Consider the following 16,263-nt stretch of genomic DNA (forward strand, 5'->3'; position numbering starts at 1 on the left):
AAATAATATATTATATTATTTTTCACTTTTGTATTGTTTTAATTTATTTTATATTTTGCTTGGGATAAAACACTTTTACGGTGTTTAATTTATTTTAGATTTGATTTGGAATCATTTATTTAAATTTTTATTACTTGATTATGTAATTAGTTTTGTGAGAAATTGATTTTATTAGAAATTACAGTGATAAATTAATAAATTAAAATTAAGTTTCGGGTCATTTCGGGTCGACCCGCCGCCCCGTAAACCTGAAATTTTCGGGTTCGGGTCAGCATACCTGACCCGTCACGGGTTGGCGGGTCGGGGTTCGGGTCAACAGATTTTCTGGCGGGTCTGTTGACCCGAACCCGACCCGCCAACCTGATTTGGACCCGAATTGCCACCCCTAACTGCAAGCGTGAAGGATTGATTTCATGATAATTTAGAGTTGCGGGATGAGGGAAAAAAACAGGGTGCAAATCAATAACAAAAAAAAATATAAAGTAAATAAATAAAAGGATAAGAGGAAAATGCTTGAATTGACGCTTAAAATGAATTTCGGTCTAGAAAAGCCACACTGCTTCGCAGGACGGGGTAGTTTAAAAGAATAACGCGAAAGGAACATGGCGGGTGCGATCATACCAGCACTAATGCACCGGATCCCATCAGAACTCCGAAGTTAAGCGTGCTTGGGCGAGAGTAGTACTAGGATGGGTGACCCCCTGGGAAGTCCTCGTGTTGCACCCCTCTCTTTTTTGTTTCGAAATCCAAATTTCCTATTCGTTCTTTATCCTGTAGTAATTTAGCTCCGTCGGAACGATTGCTTAATATTTTGCTTCTTGTCGAAGCGTGAAGGAGGATCTGAAGGCGCGAGACAAATCAGGAACGGTACGGCTCGATCAAAGCCCGGATCGTCGCTCAAATTTGTCGGCGCAAATGTATCACCGCAACTAGGGGTGGCAATTTTCGACACGACACGAACCTAACACGAAATTAATGGGTTTGGGTTGAGGTTTCGGGAATTCGGGTCAGAATCGGGTTGGACCCGATGAACCCGAAAAGAAAACCGGTCGATTTCGGGTCAACCCGTGGTGACCTGATATGACCCGATATGACCCGTTTACGAATTAAAAATAATTTAATAAACATAAAAATAATTTTATCTAACTAAACTAAGTTATTCTTTTTTTCAAAGGCATTAATTACTTAATCCTAAACGAATTTATTTAATTTGTGTGAAGTTGAAATTATTATACTTGGACAAATAATATATTATATTATTTTTCACTTTTGTATTGTTTTAATTTATTTTATATTTTGCTTGGGATAAAACACTTTTACGGTGTTTAATTTATTTTAGATTTGATTTGGAATCATTCATTTAAATTTTTATTACTTGATTATGTAATTAGTTTTGTGAGAAATTGATTTTATTAGAAATTACAGTGATAAATTAATAAATTAAAATTAAGTTTCGGGTCATTTCGGGTCGACCCGCCGCCCCGTAAACCTGAAATTTTCGGGTTCGGGTCAGCATACCTGACCCGTCACGGGTTGGCGGGTCGGGGTTCGGGTCAACAGATTTTCTGGCGGGTCTGTTGACCCGAACCCGACCCGCCAACCTGATTTGGACCCGAATTGCCACCCCTAACTGCAAGCGTGAAGGATTGATTTCATGATAATTTAGAGTTGCGGGATGAGGGAAAAAAACAGGGTGCAAATCATTAACAAAAAAAAATATAAAGTAAATAAATAAAAGGATAAGAGGAAAATGCTTGAATTGACGCTTAAAATGAATTTCGGTCTAGAAAAGCCACACTGCTTCGCAGGACGGGGTAGTTTAAAAGAATAACGCGAAAGGAACATGGCGGGTGCGATCATACCAGCACTAATGCACCGGATCCCATCAGAACTCCGAAGTTAAGCGTGCTTGGGCGAGAGTAGTACTAGGATGGGTGACCCCCTGGGAAGTCCTCGTGTTGCACCCCTCTCTTTTTTGTTTCGAAATCCAAATTTCCTATTCGTTCTTTATCCTGTAGTAATTTAGCTCCGTCGGAACGATTGCTTAATATTTTGCTTCTTGTCGAAGCGTGAAGGAGGATCTGAAGGCGCGAGACAAATCAGGAACGGTACGGCTCGATCAAAGCCCGGATCGTCGCTCAAATTTGTCGGCGCAAATGTATCACCGCAACTAGGGGTGGCAATTTTCGACACGACACGAACCTAACACGAAATTAATGGGTTTGGGTTGAGGTTTCGGGAATTCGGGTCAGAATCGGGTTGGACCCGATGAACCCGAAAAGAAAACCGGTCGATTTCGGGTCAACCCGTGGTGACCTGATATGACCCGATATGACCCGTTTACGAATTAAAAATAATTTAATAAACATAAAAATAATTTTATCTAACTAAACTAAGTTATTCTTTTTTTCAAAGGCATTAATTACTTAATCCTAAACGAATTTATTTAATTTGTGTGAAGTTGAAATTATTATACTTGGACAAATAATATATTATATTATTTTTCACTTTTGTATTGTTTTAATTTATTTTATATTTTGCTTGGGATAAAACACTTTTACGGTGTTTAATTTATTTTAGATTTGATTTGGAATCATTCATTTAAATTTTTATTACTTGATTATGTAATTAGTTTTGTGAGAAATTGATTTTATTAGAAATTACAGTGATAAATTAATAAATTAAAACTAAGTTTCGGGTCATTTCGGGTCGACCCGCCGCCCCGTAAACCTGAAATTTTCGGGTTCGGGTCAGCATACCTGACCCGTCACGGGTTGGCGGGTCGGGGTTCGGGTCAACAGATTTTCTGGCGGGTCTGTTGACCCGAACCCGACCCGCCAACCTGATTTGGACCCGAATTGCCACCCCTAACTGCAAGCGTGAAGGATTGATTTCATGATAATTTAGAGTTGCGGGATGAGGGAAAAAAACAGGGTGCAAATCATTAACAAAAAAAAATATAAAGTAAATAAATAAAAGGATAAGAGGAAAATGCTTGAATTGACGCTTAAAATGAATTTCGGTCTAGAAAAGCCACACTGCTTCGCAGGACGGGGTAGTTTAAAAGAATAACGCGAAAGGAACATGGCGGGTGCGATCATACCAGCACTAATGCACCGGATCCCATCAGAACTACGAAGTTAAGCGTGCTTGGGCGAGAGTAGTACTAGGATGGGTGACCCCCTGGGAAGTCCTCGTGTTGCACCCCTCTCTTTTTTGTTTCGAAATCCAAATTTCCTATTCGTTCTTTATCCTGTAGTAATTTAGCTCCGTCGGAACGATTGCTTAATATTTTGCTTCTTGTCGAAGCGTGAAGGAGGATCTGAAGGCGCGAGACAAATCAGGAACGGTACGGCTCGATCAAAGCCCGGATCGTCGCTCAAATTTGTCGGCGCAAATGTATCACCGCAACTAGGGGTGGCAATTTTCGACACGACACGAACCTAACACGAAATTAATGGGTTTGGGTTGAGGTTTCGGGAATTCGGGTCAGAATCGGGTTGGACCCGATGAACCCGAAAAGAAAACCGGTCGATTTCGGGTCAACCCGTGGTGACCTGATATGACCCGATATGACCCGTTTACGAATTAAAAATAATTTAATAAACATAAAAATAATTTTATCTAACTAAACTAAGTTATTCTTTTTTTCAAAGGCATTAATTACTTAATCCTAAACGAATTTATTTAATTTGTGTGAAGTTGAAATTATTATACTTGGACAAATAATATATTATATTATTTTTCACTTTTGTATTGTTTTAATTTATTTTATATTTTGCTTGGGATAAAACACTTTTACGGTGTTTAATTTATTTTAGATTTGATTTGGAATCATTCATTTAAATTTTTATTACTTGATTATGTAATTAGTTTTGTGAGAAATTGATTTTATTAGAAATTACAGTGATAAATTAATAAATTAAAATTAAGTTTCGGGTCATTTCGGGTCGACCCGCCGCCCCGTAAACCTGAAATTTTCGGGTTCGGGTCAGCATACCTGACCCGTCACGGGTTGGCGGGTCGGGGTTCGGGTCAACAGATTTTCTGGCGGGTCTGTTGACCCGAACCCGACCCGCCAACCTGATTTGGACCCGAATTGCCACCCCTAACTGCAAGCGTGAAGGATTGATTTCATGATAATTTAGAGTTGCGGGATGAGGGAAAAAAACAGGGTGCAAATCAATAACAAAAAAAAATATAAAGTAAATAAATAAAAGGATAAGAGGAAAATGCTTGAATTGACGCTTAAAATGAATTTCGGTCTAGAAAAGCCACACTGCTTCGCAGGACGGGGTAGTTTAAAAGAATAACGCGAAAGGAACATGGCGGGTGCGATCATACCAGCACTAATGCACCGGATCCCATCAGAACTCCGAAGTTAAGCGTGCTTGGGCGAGAGTAGTACTAGGATGGGTGACCCCCTGGGAAGTCCTCGTGTTGCACCCCTCTCTTTTTTGTTTCGAAATCCAAATTTCCTATTCGTTCTTTATCCTGTAGTAATTTAGCTCCGTCGGAACGATTGCTTAATATTTTGCTTCTTGTCGAAGCGTGAAGGAGGATCTGAAGGCGCGAGACAAATCAGGAACGGTACGGCTCGATCAAAGCCCGGATCGTCGCTCAAATTTGTCGGCGCAAATGTATCACCGCAACTAGGGGTGGCAATTTTCGACACGACACGAACCTAACACGAAATTAATGGGTTTGGGTTGAGGTTTCGGGAATTCGGGTCAGAATCGGGTTGGACCCGATGAACCCGAAAAGAAAACCGGTCGATTTCGGGTCAACCCGTGGTGACCTGATATGACCCGATATGACCCGTTTACGAATTAAAAATAATTTAATAAACATAAAAATAATTTTATCTAACTAAACTAAGTTATTCTTTTTTTCAAAGGCATTAATTACTTAATCCTAAACGAATTTATTTAATTTGTGTGAAGTTGAAATTATTATACTTGGACAAATAATATATTATATTATTTTTCACTTTTGTATTGTTTTAATTTATTTTATATTTTGCTTGGGATAAAACACTTTTACGGTGTTTAATTTATTTTAGATTTGATTTGGAATCATTTATTTAAATTTTTATTACTTGATTATGTAATTAGTTTTGTGAGAAATTGATTTTATTAGAAATTACAGTGATAAATTAATAAATTAAAATTAAGTTTCGGGTCATTTCGGGTCGACCCGCCGCCCCGTAAACCTGAAATTTTCGGGTTCGGGTCAGCATACCTGACCCGTCACGGGTTGGCGGGTCGGGGTTCGGGTCAACAGATTTTCTGGCGGGTCTGTTGACCCGAACCCGACCCGCCAACCTGATTTGGACCCGAATTGCCACCCCTAACTGCAAGCGTGAAGGATTGATTTCATGATAATTTAGAGTTGCGGGATGAGGGAAAAAAACAGGGTGCAAATCATTAACAAAAAAAAATATAAAGTAAATAAATAAAAGGATAAGAGGAAAATGCTTGAATTGACGCTTAAAATGAATTTCGGTCTAGAAAAGCCACACTGCTTCGCAGGACGGGGTAGTTTAAAAGAATAACGCGAAAGGAACATGGCGGGTGCGATCATACCAGCACTAATGCACCGGATCCCATCAGAACTACGAAGTTAAGCGTGCTTGGGCGAGAGTAGTACTAGGATGGGTGACCCCCTGGGAAGTCCTCGTGTTGCACCCCTCTCTTTTTTGTTTCGAAATCCAAATTTCCTATTCGTTCTTTATCCTGTAGTAATTTAGCTCCGTCGGAACGATTGCTTAATATTTTGCTTCTTGTCGAAGCGTGAAGGAGGATCTGAAGGCGCGAGACAAATCAGGAACGGTACGGCTCGATCAAAGCCCGGATCGTCGCTCAAATTTGTCGGCGCAAATGTATCACCGCAACTAGGGGTGGCAATTTTCGACACGACACGAACCTAACACGAAATTAATGGGTTTGGGTTGAGGTTTCGGGAATTCGGGTCAGAATCGGGTTGGACCCGATGAACCCGAAAAGAAAACCGGTCGATTTCGGGTCAACCCGTGGTGACCTGATATGACCCGATATGACCCGTTTACGAATTAAAAATAATTTAATAAACATAAAAATAATTTTATCTAACTAAACTAAGTTATTCTTTTTTTCAAAGGCATTAATTACTTAATCCTAAACGAATTTATTTAATTTGTGTGAAGTTGAAATTATTATACTTGGACAAATAATATATTATATTATTTTTCACTTTTGTATTGTTTTAATTTATTTTATATTTTGCTTGGGATAAAACACTTTTACGGTGTTTAATTTATTTTAGATTTGATTTGGAATCATTTATTTAAATTTTTATTACTTGATTATGTAATTAGTTTTGTGAGAAATTGATTTTATTAGAAATTACAGTGATAAATTAATAAATTAAAATTAAGTTTCGGGTCATTTCGGGTCGACCCGCCGCCCCGTAAACCTGAAATTTTCGGGTTCGGGTCAGCATACCTGACCCGTCACGGGTTGGCGGGTCGGGGTTCGGGTCAACAGATTTTCTGGCGGGTCTGTTGACCCGAACCCGACCCGCCAACCTGATTTGGACCCGAATTGCCACCCCTAACTGCAAGCGTGAAGGATTGATTTCATGATAATTTAGAGTTGCGGGATGAGGGAAAAAAACAGGGTGCAAATCAATAACAAAAAAAAATATAAAGTAAATAAATAAAAGGATAAGAGGAAAATGCTTGAATTGACGCTTAAAATGAATTTCGGTCTAGAAAAGCCACACTGCTTCGCAGGACGGGGTAGTTTAAAAGAATAACGCGAAAGGAACATGGCGGGTGCGATCATACCAGCACTAATGCACCGGATCCCATCAGAACTCCGAAGTTAAGCGTGCTTGGGCGAGAGTAGTACTAGGATGGGTGACCCCCTGGGAAGTCCTCGTGTTGCACCCCTCTCTTTTTTGTTTCGAAATCCAAATTTCCTATTCGTTCTTTATCCTGTAGTAATTTAGCTCCGTCGGAACGATTGCTTAATATTTTGCTTCTTGTCGAAGCGTGAAGGAGGATCTGAAGGCGCGAGACAAATCAGGAACGGTACGGCTCGATCAAAGCCCGGATCGTCGCTCAAATTTGTCGGCGCAAATGTATCACCGCAACTAGGGGTGGCAATTTTCGACACGACACGAACCTAACACGAAATTAATGGGTTTGGGTTGAGGTTTCGGGAATTCGGGTCAGAATCGGGTTGGACCCGATGAACCCGAAAAGAAAACCGGTCGATTTCGGGTCAACCCGTGGTGACCTGATATGACCCGTTTACGAATTAAAAATAATTTAATAAACATAAAAATAATTTTATCTAACTAAACTAAGTTATTCTTTTTTTCAAAGGCATTAATTACTTAATCCTAAACGAATTTATTTAATTTGTGTGAAGTTGAAATTATTATACTTGGACAAATAATATATTATATTATTTTTCACTTTTGTATTGTTTTAATTTATTTTATATTTTGCTTGGGATAAAACACTTTTACGGTGTTTAATTTATTTTAGATTTGATTTGGAATCATTTATTTAAATTTTTATTACTTGATTATGTAATTAGTTTTGTGAGAAATTGATTTTATTAGAAATTACAGTGATAAATTAATAAATTAAAATTAAGTTTCGGGTCATTTCGGGTCGACCCGCCGCCCCGTAAACCTGAAATTTTCGGGTTCGGGTCAGCATACCTGACCCGTCACGGGTTGGCGGGTCGGGGTTCGGGTCAACAGATTTTCTGGCGGGTCTGTTGACCCGAACCCGACCCGCCAACCTGATTTGGACCCGAATTGCCACCCCTAACTGCAAGCGTGAAGGATTGATTTCATGATAATTTAGAGTTGCGGGATGAGGGAAAAAAACAGGGTGCAAATCATTAACAAAAAAAAATATAAAGTAAATAAATAAAAGGATAAGAGGAAAATGCTTGAATTGACGCTTAAAATGAATTTCGGTCTAGAAAAGCCACACTGCTTCGCAGGACGGGGTAGTTTAAAAGAATAACGCGAAAGGAACATGGCGGGTGCGATCATACCAGCACTAATGCACCGGATCCCATCAGAACTCCGAAGTTAAGCGTGCTTGGGCGAGAGTAGTACTAGGATGGGTGACCCCCTGGGAAGTCCTCGTGTTGCACCCCTCTCTTTTTTGTTTCGAAATCCAAATTTCCTATTCGTTCTTTATCCTGTAGTAATTTAGCTCCGTCGGAACGATTGCTTAATATTTTGCTTCTTGTCGAAGCGTGAAGGAGGATCTGAAGGCGCGAGACAAATCAGGAACGGTACGGCTCGATCAAAGCCCGGATCGTCGCTCAAATTTGTCGGCGCAAATGTATCACCGCAACTAGGGGTGGCAATTTTCGACACGACACGAACCTAACACGAAATTAATGGGTTTGGGTTGAGGTTTCGGGAATTCGGGTCAGAATCGGGTTGGACCCGATGAACCCGAAAAGAAAACCGGTCGATTTCGGGTCAACCCGTGGTGACCTGATATGACCCGATATGACCCGTTTACGAATTAAAAATAATTTAATAAACATAAAAATAATTTTATCTAACTAAACTAAGTTATTCTTTTTTTCAAAGGCATTAATTACTTAATCCTAAACGAATTTATTTAATTTGTGTGAAGTTGAAATTATTATACTTGGACAAATAATATATTATATTATTTTTCACTTTTGTATTGTTTTAATTTATTTTATATTTTGCTTGGGATAAAACACTTTTACGGTGTTTAATTTATTTTAGATTTGATTTGGAATCATTTATTTAAATTTTTATTACTTGATTATGTAATTAGTTTTGTGAGAAATTGATTTTATTAGAAATTACAGTGATAAATTAATAAATTAAAATTAAGTTTCGGGTCATTTCGGGTCGACCCGCCGCCCCGTAAACCTGAAATTTTCGGGTTCGGGTCAGCATACCTGACCCGTCACGGGTTGGCGGGTCGGGGTTCGGGTCAACAGATTTTCTGGCGGGTCTGTTGACCCGAACCCGACCCGCCAACCTGATTTGGACCCGAATTGCCACCCCTAACTGCAAGCGTGAAGGATTGATTTCATGATAATTTAGAGTTGCGGGATGAGGGAAAAAAACAGGGTGCAAATCAATAACAAAAAAAAATATAAAGTAAATAAATAAAAGGATAAGAGGAAAATGCTTGAATTGACGCTTAAAATGAATTTCGGTCTAGAAAAGCCACACTGCTTCGCAGGACGGGGTAGTTTAAAAGAATAACGCGAAAGGAACATGGCGGGTGCGATCATACCAGCACTAATGCACCGGATCCCATCAGAACTCCGAAGTTAAGCGTGCTTGGGCGAGAGTAGTACTAGGATGGGTGACCCCCTGGGAAGTCCTCGTGTTGCACCCCTCTCTTTTTTGTTTCGAAATCCAAATTTCCTATTCGTTCTTTATCCTGTAGTAATTTAGCTCCGTCGGAACGATTGCTTAATATTTTGCTTCTTGTCGAAGCGTGAAGGAGGATCTGAAGGCGCGAGACAAATCAGGAACGGTACGGCTCGATCAAAGCCCGGATCGTCGCTCAAATTTGTCGGCGCAAATGTATCACCGCAACTAGGGGTGGCAATTTTCGACACGACACGAACCTAACACGAAATTAATGGGTTTGGGTTGAGGTTTCGGGAATTCGGGTCAGAATCGGGTTGGACCCGATGAACCCGAAAAGAAAACCGGTCGATTTCGGGTCAACCCGTGGTGACCTGATATGACCCGATATGACCCGTTTACGAATTAAAAATAATTTAATAAACATAAAAATAATTTTATCTAACTAAACTAAGTTATTCTTTTTTTCAAAGGCATTAATTACTTAATCCTAAACGAATTTATTTAATTTGTGTGAAGTTGAAATTATTATACTTGGACAAATAATATATTATATTATTTTTCACTTTTGTATTGTTTTAATTTATTTTATATTTTGCTTGGGATAAAACACTTTTACGGTGTTTAATTTATTTTAGATTTGATTTGGAATCATTTATTTAAATTTTTATTACTTGATTATGTAATTAGTTTTGTGAGAAATTGATTTTATTAGAAATTACAGTGATAAATTAATAAATTAAAATTAAGTTTCGGGTCATTTCGGGTCGACCCGCCGCCCCGTAAACCTGAAATTTTCGGGTTCGGGTCAGCATACCTGACCCGTCACGGGTTGGCGGGTCGGGGTTCGGGTCAACAGATTTTCTGGCGGGTCTGTTGACCCGAACCCGACCCGCCAACCTGATTTGGACCCGAATTGCCACCCCTAACTGCAAGCGTGAAGGATTGATTTCATGATAATTTAGAGTTGCGGGATGAGGGAAAAAAACAGGGTGCAAATCAATAACAAAAAAAAATATAAGGTAAATAAATAAAAGGATAAGAGGAAAATGCTTGAATTGACGCTTAAAATGAATTTCGGTCTAGAAAAGCCACACTGTTTCGCAGGACGGGGTAGTTTAAAAGAATAACGCGAAAGGAACATGGCGGGTGCGATCATACCAGCACTAATGCACCGGATCCCATCAGAACTCCGAAGTTAAGCGTGCTTGGGCGAGAGTAGTACTAGGATGGGTGACCCCCTGGGAAGTCCTCGTGTTGCACCCCTCTCTTTTTTGTTTCGAAATCCAAATTTCCTATTCGTTCTTTATCCTGTAGTAATTTAGCTCCGTCGGAACGATTGCTTAATATTTTGCTTCTTGTCGAAGCGTGAAGGAGGATCTGAAGGCGCGAGACAAATCAGGAACGGTACGGCTCGATCAAAGCCCGGATCGTCGCTCAAATTTGTCGGCGCAAATGTATCACCGCAACTAGGGGTGGCAATTTTCGACACGACACGAACCTAACACGAAATTAATGGGTTTGGGTTGAGGTTTCGGGAATTCGGGTCAGAATCGGGTTGGACCCGATGAACCCGAAAAGAAAACCGGTCGATTTCGGGTCAACCCGTGGTGACCTGATATGACCCGATATGACCCGTTTACGAATTAAAAATAATTTAATAAACATAAAAATAATTTTATCTAACTAAACTAAGTTATTCTTTTTTTCAAAGGCATTAATTACTTAATCCTAAACGAATTTATTTAATTTGTGTGAAGTTGAAATTATTATACTTGGACAAATAATATATTATATTATTTTTCACTTTTGTATTGTTTTAATTTATTTTATATTTTGCTTGGGATAAAACACTTTTACGGTGTTTAATTTATTTTAGATTTGATTTGGAATCATTTATTTAAATTTTTATTACTTGATTATGTAATTAGTTTTGTGAGAAATTGATTTTATTAGAAATTACAGTGATAAATTAATAAATTAAATTAAGTTTCGGGTCATTTCGGGTCGACCCGCCGCCCCGTAAACCTGAAATTTTCGGGTTCGGGTCAGCATACCTGACCCGTCACGGGTTGGCGGGTCGGGGTTCGGGTCAACAGATTTTCTGGCGGGTCTGTTGACCCGAACCCGACCCGCCAACCTGATTTGGACCCGAATTGCCACCCCTAACTGCAAGCGTGAAGGATTGATTTCATGATAATTTAGAGTTGCGGGATGAGGGAAAAAAACAGGGTGCAAATCAATAACAAAAAAAAATATAAGGTAAATAAATAAAAGGATAAGAGGAAAATGCTTGAATTGACGCTTAAAATGAATTTCGGTCTAGAAAAGCCACACTGCTTCGCAGGACGGGGTAGTTTAAAAGAATAACGCGAAAGGAACATGGCGGGTGCGATCATACCAGCACTAATGCACCGGATCCCATCAGAACTACGAAGTTAAGCGTGCTTGGGCGAGAGTAGTACTAGGATGGGTGACCCCCTGGGAAGTCCTCGTGTTGCACCCCTCTCTTTTTTGTTTCGAAATCCAAATTTCCTATTCGTTCTTTATCCTGTAGTAATTTAGCTCCGTCGGAACGATTGCTTAATATTTTGCTTCTTGTCGAAGCGTGAAGGAGGATCTGAAGGCGCGAGACAAATCAGGAACGGTACGGCTCGATCAAAGCCCGGATCGTCGCTCAAATTTGTCGGCGCAAATGTATCACCGCAACTAGGGGTGGCAATTTTCGACACGACACGAACCTAACACGAAATTAATGGGTTTGGGTTGAGGTTTCGGGAATTCGGGTCAGAATCGGGTTGGACCCGATGAACCCGAAAAGAAAACCGGTCGATTTCGGGTCAACCCGTGGTGACCTGATATGACCCGATATGACCCGTTTACGAATTAAAAATAATTTAATAAACATAAAAATAATTTTATCTAACTAAACTAAGTTATTCTTTTTTTCAAAGGCATTAATTACTTAATCCTAAACGAATTTATTTAATTTGTGTGAAGTTGAAATTATTATACTTGGACAAATAATATATTATATTATTTTTCACTTTTGTATTGTTTTAATTTATTTTATATTTTGCTTGGGATAAAACACTTTTACGGTGTTTAATTTATTTTAGATTTGATTTGGAATCATTTATTTAAATTTTTATTACTTGATTATGTAATTAGTTTTGTGAGAAATTGATTTTATTAGAAATTACAGTGATAAATTAATAAATTAAAATTAAGTTTCGGGTCATTTCGGGTCGACCCGCCGCCCCGTAAACCTGAAATTTTCGGGTTCGGGTCAGCATACCTGACCCGTCACGGGTTGGCGGGTCGGGGTTCGGGTCAACAGATTTTCTGGCGGGTCTGTTGACCCGAACCCGACCCGCCAACCTGATTTGGACCCGAATTGCCACCCCTAACTGCAAGCGTGAAGGATTGATTTCATGATAATTTAGAGTTGCGGGATGAGGGAAAAAAACAGGGTGCAAATCAATAACAAAAAAAAATATAAAGTAAATAAATAAAAGGATAAGAGGAAAATGCTTGAATTGACGCTTAAAATGAATTTCGGTCTAGAAAAGCCACACTGCTTCGCAGGACGGGGTAGTTTAAAAGAATAACGCGAAAGGAACATGGCGGGTGCGATCATACCAGCACTAATGCACCGGATCCCATCAGAACTCCGAAGTTAAGCGTGCTTGGGCGAGAGTAGTACTAGGATGGGTGACCCCCTGGGAAGTCCTCGTGTTGCACCCCTCTCTTTTTTGTTTCGAAATCCAAATTTCCTATTCGTTCTTTATCCTGTAGTAATTTAGCTCCGTCGGAACGATTGCTTAATATTTTGCTTCTTGTCGAAGCGTGAAGGAGGATCTGAAGGCGCGAGACAAATCAGGAACGGTACGGCTCGATCAAAGCCCGGATCGTCGCTCAAATTTGTCGGCGCAAATGTATCACCGCAACTAGGGGTGGCAATTTTCGACACGACACGAACCTAACACGAAATTAATGGGTTTGGGTTGAGGTTTCGGGAATTCGGGTCAGAATCGGGTTGGACCCGATGAACCCGAAAAGAAAACCGGTCGATTTCGGGTCAACCCGTGGTGACCTGATATGACCCGATATGACCCGTTTACGAATTAAAAATAATTTAATAAACATAAAAATAATTTTATCTAACTAAACTAAGTTATTCTTTTTTTCAAAGGCATTAATTACTTAATCCTAAACGAATTTATTTAATTTGTGTGAAGTTGAAATTATTATACTTGGACAAATAATATATTATATTATTTTTCACTTTTGTATTGTTTTAATTTATTTTATATTTTGCTTGGGATAAAACACTTTTACGGTGTTTAATTTATTTTAGATTTGATTTGGAATCATTTATTTAAATTTTTATTACTTGATTATGTAATTAGTTTTGTGAGAAATTGATTTTATTAGAAATTACAGTGATAAATTAATAAATTAAAATTAAGTTTCGGGTCATTTCGGGTCGACCCGCCGCCCCGTAAACCTGAAATTTTCGGGTTCGGGTCAGCATACCTGACCCGTCACGGGTTGGCGGGTCGGGGTTCGGGTCAACAGATTTTCTGGCGGGTCTGTTGACCCGAACCCGACCCGCCAACCTGATTTGGACCCGAATTGCCACCCCTAACTGCAAGCGTGAAGGATTGATTTCATGATAATTTAGAGTTGCGGGATGAGGGAAAAAAACAGGGTGCAAATCAATAACAAAAAAAAATATAAGGTAAATAAATAAAAGGATAAGAGGAAAATGCTTGAATTGACGCTTAAAATGAATTTCGGTCTAGAAAAGCCACACTGCTTCGCAGGACGGGGTAGTTTAAAAGAATAACGCGAAAGGAACATGGCGGGTGCGATCATACCAGCACTAATGCACCGGATCCCATCAGAACTCCGAAGTTAAGCGTGCTTGGGCGAGAGTAGTACTAGGATGGGTGACCCCCTGGGAAGTCCTCGTGTTGCACCCCTCTCTTTTTTGTTTCGAAATCCAAATTTCCTATTCGTTCTTTATCCTGTAGTAATTTAGCTCCGTCGGAACGATTGCTTAATATTTTGCTTCTTGTCGAAGCGTGAAGGAGGATCTGAAGGCGCGAGACAAATCAGGAACGGTACGGCTCGATCAAAGCCCGGATCGTCGCTCAAATTTGTCGGCGCAAATGTATCACCGCAACTAGGGGTGGCAATTTTCGACACGACACGAACCTAACACGAAATTAATGGGTTTGGGTTGAGGTTTCGGGAATTCGGGTCAGAATCGGGTTGGACCCGATGAACCCGAAAAGAAAACCGGTCGATTTCGGGTCAACCCGTGGTGACCTGATATGACCCGATATGACCCGTTTACGAATTAAAAATAATTTAATAAACATAAAAATAATTTTATCTAACTAAACTAAGTTATTCTTTTTTTCAAAGGCATTAATTACTTAATCCTAAACGAATTTATTTAATTTGTGTGAAGTTGAAATTATTATACTTGGACAAATAATATATTATATTATTTTTCACTTTTGTATTGTTTTAATTTATTTTATATTTTGCTTGGGATAAAACACTTTTACGGTGTTTAATTTATTTTAGATTTGATTTGGAATCATTTATTTAAATTTTTATTACTTGATTATGTAATTAGTTTTGTGAGAAATTGATTTTATTAGAAATTACAGTGATAAATTAATAAATTAAAATTAAGTTTCGGGTCATTTCGGGTCGACCCGCCGCCCCGTAAACCTGAAATTTTCGGGTTCGGGTCAGCATACCTGACCCGTCACGGGTTGGCGGGTCGGGGTTCGGGTCAACAGATTTTCTGGCGGGTCTGTTGACCCGAACCCGACCCGCCAACCTGATTTGGACCCGAATTGCCACCCCTAACTGCAAGCGTGAAGGATTGATTTCATGATAATTTAGAGTTGCGGGATGAGGGAAAAAAACAGGGTGCAAATCAATAACAAAAAAAAATATAAGGTAAATAAATAAAAGGATAAGAGGAAAATGCTTGAATTGACGCTTAAAATGAATTTCGGTCTAGAAAAGCCACACTGCTTCGCAGGACGGGGTAGTTTAAAAGAATAACGCGAAAGGAACATGGCGGGTGCGATCATACCAGCACTAATGCACCGGATCCCATCAGAACTCCGAAGTTAAGCGTGCTTGGGCGAGAGTAGTACTAGGATGGGTGACCCCCTGGGAAGTCCTCGTGTTGCACCCCTCTCTTTTTTGTTTCGAAATCCAAATTTCCTATTCGTTCTTTATCCTGTAGTAATTTAGCTCCGTCGGAACGATTGCTTAATATTTTGCTTCTTGTCGAAGCGTGAAGGAGGATCTGAAGGCGCGAGACAAATCAGGAACGGTACGGCTCGATCAAAGCCCGGATCGTCGCTCAAATTTGTCGGCGCAAATGTATCACCGCAACTAGGGGTGGCAATTTTCGACACGACACGAACCTAACACGAAATTAATGGGTTTGGGTTGAGGTTTCGGGAATTCGGGTCAGAATCGGGTTGGACCCGATGAACCCGAAAAGAAAACCGGTCGATTTCGGGTCAACCCGTGGTGACCTGATATGACCCGATATGACCCGTTTACGAATTAAAAATAATTTAATAAACATAAAAATAATTTTATCTAACTAAACTAAGTTATTCTTTTTTTCAAAGGCATTAATTACTTAATCCTAAACGAATTTATTTAATTTGTGTGAAGTTGAAATTATTATACTTGGACAAATAATATATTATATTATTTTTCACTTTTGTATTGTTTTAATTTATTTTATATTTTGCTTGGGATAAAACACTTTTACGGTGTTTAATTTATTTTAGATTTGATTTGGAATCATTTATTTAAATTTTTATTACTTGATTA

At 39.3% G+C, this 16,263-nt stretch overlaps 13 non-coding genes across 13 annotated transcripts; all 13 read left to right on the plus strand.

The window, feature by feature from the left end:
- Positions 1-607: 607 nt before the first annotated feature.
- On the plus strand, positions 608-726 carry LOC140022391 (5S ribosomal RNA). Its single transcript, XR_011826373.1, has one exon. It is a non-coding gene; the product is annotated as a 5S ribosomal RNA (ribosomal RNA).
- A 1,122-nt stretch (positions 727-1,848) lies between these two features.
- Positions 1,849-1,967, plus strand: LOC140022402 (5S ribosomal RNA). Its single transcript, XR_011826384.1, has one exon. It is a non-coding gene; the product is annotated as a 5S ribosomal RNA (ribosomal RNA).
- Positions 1,968-3,089: 1,122 nt separating this feature from the next.
- On the plus strand, positions 3,090-3,208 carry LOC140031479 (5S ribosomal RNA). Its single transcript, XR_011835401.1, has one exon. It is a non-coding gene; the product is annotated as a 5S ribosomal RNA (ribosomal RNA).
- A 1,122-nt stretch (positions 3,209-4,330) lies between these two features.
- LOC140022413 (5S ribosomal RNA) lies at positions 4,331-4,449 on the plus strand. The gene has a single exon (XR_011826395.1). It is a non-coding gene; the product is annotated as a 5S ribosomal RNA (ribosomal RNA).
- A 1,122-nt stretch (positions 4,450-5,571) lies between these two features.
- LOC140031480 (5S ribosomal RNA) lies at positions 5,572-5,690 on the plus strand. Its single transcript, XR_011835402.1, has one exon. It is a non-coding gene; the product is annotated as a 5S ribosomal RNA (ribosomal RNA).
- Positions 5,691-6,812: 1,122 nt separating this feature from the next.
- On the plus strand, positions 6,813-6,931 carry LOC140022426 (5S ribosomal RNA). Its single transcript, XR_011826407.1, has one exon. It is a non-coding gene; the product is annotated as a 5S ribosomal RNA (ribosomal RNA).
- Positions 6,932-8,043: 1,112 nt separating this feature from the next.
- LOC140022437 (5S ribosomal RNA) lies at positions 8,044-8,162 on the plus strand. The gene has a single exon (XR_011826419.1). It is a non-coding gene; the product is annotated as a 5S ribosomal RNA (ribosomal RNA).
- Positions 8,163-9,284: 1,122 nt separating this feature from the next.
- LOC140022448 (5S ribosomal RNA) lies at positions 9,285-9,403 on the plus strand. The gene has a single exon (XR_011826430.1). It is a non-coding gene; the product is annotated as a 5S ribosomal RNA (ribosomal RNA).
- A 1,122-nt stretch (positions 9,404-10,525) lies between these two features.
- On the plus strand, positions 10,526-10,644 carry LOC140022459 (5S ribosomal RNA). The gene has a single exon (XR_011826441.1). It is a non-coding gene; the product is annotated as a 5S ribosomal RNA (ribosomal RNA).
- A 1,121-nt stretch (positions 10,645-11,765) lies between these two features.
- Positions 11,766-11,884, plus strand: LOC140031481 (5S ribosomal RNA). The gene has a single exon (XR_011835403.1). It is a non-coding gene; the product is annotated as a 5S ribosomal RNA (ribosomal RNA).
- A 1,122-nt stretch (positions 11,885-13,006) lies between these two features.
- Positions 13,007-13,125, plus strand: LOC140022470 (5S ribosomal RNA). Its single transcript, XR_011826452.1, has one exon. It is a non-coding gene; the product is annotated as a 5S ribosomal RNA (ribosomal RNA).
- Positions 13,126-14,247: 1,122 nt separating this feature from the next.
- On the plus strand, positions 14,248-14,366 carry LOC140022481 (5S ribosomal RNA). Its single transcript, XR_011826463.1, has one exon. It is a non-coding gene; the product is annotated as a 5S ribosomal RNA (ribosomal RNA).
- A 1,122-nt stretch (positions 14,367-15,488) lies between these two features.
- Positions 15,489-15,607, plus strand: LOC140022493 (5S ribosomal RNA). The gene has a single exon (XR_011826475.1). It is a non-coding gene; the product is annotated as a 5S ribosomal RNA (ribosomal RNA).
- Positions 15,608-16,263: the final 656 nt, after the last annotated feature.

The sequence above is a fragment of the Coffea arabica genome, chromosome 11e (assembly GCF_036785885.1).
Source record: "Coffea arabica cultivar ET-39 chromosome 11e, Coffea Arabica ET-39 HiFi, whole genome shotgun sequence".
In the NCBI taxonomy this organism is placed as follows: Eukaryota; Viridiplantae; Streptophyta; class Magnoliopsida; order Gentianales; family Rubiaceae; genus Coffea; species Coffea arabica.